The sequence below is a fragment of the Pinus tabuliformis genome, chromosome 5_1 (genome assembly GCF_031772625.1).
Source record: "Pinus tabuliformis cultivar Carrire ecotype Pingquan chromosome 5_1, CPIR1, whole genome shotgun sequence".
NCBI classification, from domain to species: Eukaryota; Viridiplantae; Streptophyta; class Pinopsida; order Pinales; family Pinaceae; genus Pinus; species Pinus tabuliformis.
The window spans coordinates 505,613,980-505,616,119 of record NC_142305.1 but is presented as its reverse complement, the minus strand read 5'-3'; the positions used below and the strand labels follow the sequence as shown (position 1 = coordinate 505,616,119).

Here is a 2,140-nt window from a genome sequence, read left to right as displayed (position 1 = left end):
ATAGATTTACACTGGTGACACTAGTTTGCCAGGCTAAATGTCACAACAATCTAATTCTTTTAACCAGATTTACATAAATGCATTTACATGTTAAGTTGATCAGTTCTCAACATGAAGCAAAATAACTTACGAAGACAATTTATTTCATCAAAGGAGATATGTTGAAACTTTTAGTTTCATCTTTACCCAATATAGAAACATAATCAAATCAAGGCTTCCACACCTGCAGAAGACCCAAAAGACCTCCATACACAGACTCCATCGGTCCACACCATTGGAAATCTAATCCTCTTTCGCTTGCAACTCGACACAAAATTCACAAGCAATTATGGATTTGTTTTTAATATGCCCAAGCATAAACTACTTTATACTTAGCTCCAACTCTTGCAGAAACTTTCTTTGAACCAACCCGCCGCCCTGCATGACTTGTAGCTAGACCATAGAAAACGATGCATGTCATGGTTCCCAAAAAAATATTCGAGATACACAATCGAAACACTGCTTCCCATCACAGCCTGCCATCGCCACATGCAACATGTTTCCATGTTTCTTCTCTTATCCAGGCCATCGTAAATCAACATGACTCATTCTGTGTAGCCTTTTCCCTGGCGATACAGGTCGCAATGGGATGATTGGACATCGTATGTTGCAATTTCACGACCATAATAATCTACTAAAATTGCTAGCTCAATGGCACCACCCCATTTTTCAAAATCTAGTATCCATGCACAATACTCTTCATTTGGCTTTCCCAAGAATGCCTCATTATAATGCACAGTATCACTTCCAACTGTTGTGGCAATTACCTGTCTCAATTCTGAAGATTTGTTCTTGTTGTTTTCCATTACATAACCAACTGCGTTGAAGAGACAGCTGTTGTCTGCTGGAATGACTCTTTTCATAACCTCTCCTTCATCCATTTTGTAAAAAAATAATCCTAAAAGCACAGGAGCCAAAAAAAAATTCAGAATGGTAATTCACAAACAGTATTGAGCATGGGCACTTACATCTCTTGTGCTTCCACTTCTGACTCTGTACATTTCATTGAATCCTCTACCTACTAGAATGTTGCGGAACTATATAGCGGAGCATCCAGGTTCAAACCGGAACCTCCTCTCAAGGCAAGAGAGCCATAGATTTCTTCAAACGATAAATTGACTACGGCCTTGCTGCCACGTGATCTCTATTGCGACCACCTACAACCTCGACCAACAACTCTTCAGGCTCAGCCACTCTAACTACGAGCTTGTGCATAGGTCAGCTCACCACGTTCTGGTTTGCACGCGGCAGGACCACAGTCTTATAGCCCTCCGCACCGCACTGTACATAGCACCCAGCCAGCACACCAGCAATGCCAAAGCGAGGGAGCTCATCTACCGAGATATCAATTAAATCACTGCAAAAAATAAATGAACTCCACAGTCCTCCAACCATTCGACTCATCGCCCCAAATCGATGATGATGAGTCCACACTCCGCAAGAAACAAAATCCGCCATTTTGCACTTGTTATTTCTCCACATCTGATGCGTTTTACAAGTTTTCCTTTCAATCCCAACAGAAGCCAAGCAATGTAGTATATCTCACTAGTTCTCTGCAATAGGCTCAACAAACAGCGACTACATTAACAAGCAGCGAGTCGATCCAGCTCATATTCGTAGTGGGGGAATTTAACTGAAGGATTCGTACGGGGTCGCACATTTCTCTTTTCTAAACCAGTTGAACTGAAGGCCGCGCTGCCCGCTTGGCTATTTCAGCGAGATAGTTCATGAACTGAACAAAGCCACTAGCATTAGTCACCATGTCATTGACACGCATGGCAAATATGAAACCTCCACCTCTCAAGCACGTCCCGTGAATATGAATGACATGTATGCAATCCTCTAGAATTCTATAGCACCAAAACCAAAGTCTCGCCAGACACACCAATAATCACGCAGATCCGATTAGATTTAGGCTCAGCCTTCCGTCTCCTTCAACCACGAGAGGAAGAAGAAAAAAAGGAATTTCTCTGTCGAATGCCTCTACACTTTCCACGCAGCTGCACTTTTGCCTTTCATTCATCGTCTAGCTCCACGCAGTTAATGCAACAACGAGTGTTCAAGCAGTTGCTCCTCAGATGGACAAACCCAAAACAAAATA

At 42.4% G+C, this 2,140-nt stretch overlaps 1 pseudogene; it reads right to left on the bottom strand.

Moving 5' to 3' along the window:
* Window positions 1–584: 584 nt before the first annotated feature.
* On the bottom strand, window positions 585–920 carry LOC149165706 (OVARIAN TUMOR DOMAIN-containing deubiquitinating enzyme 2 pseudogene; annotated as a pseudogene).
* Between the last annotated feature and the right edge of the window lie 1,220 nt (window positions 921–2,140).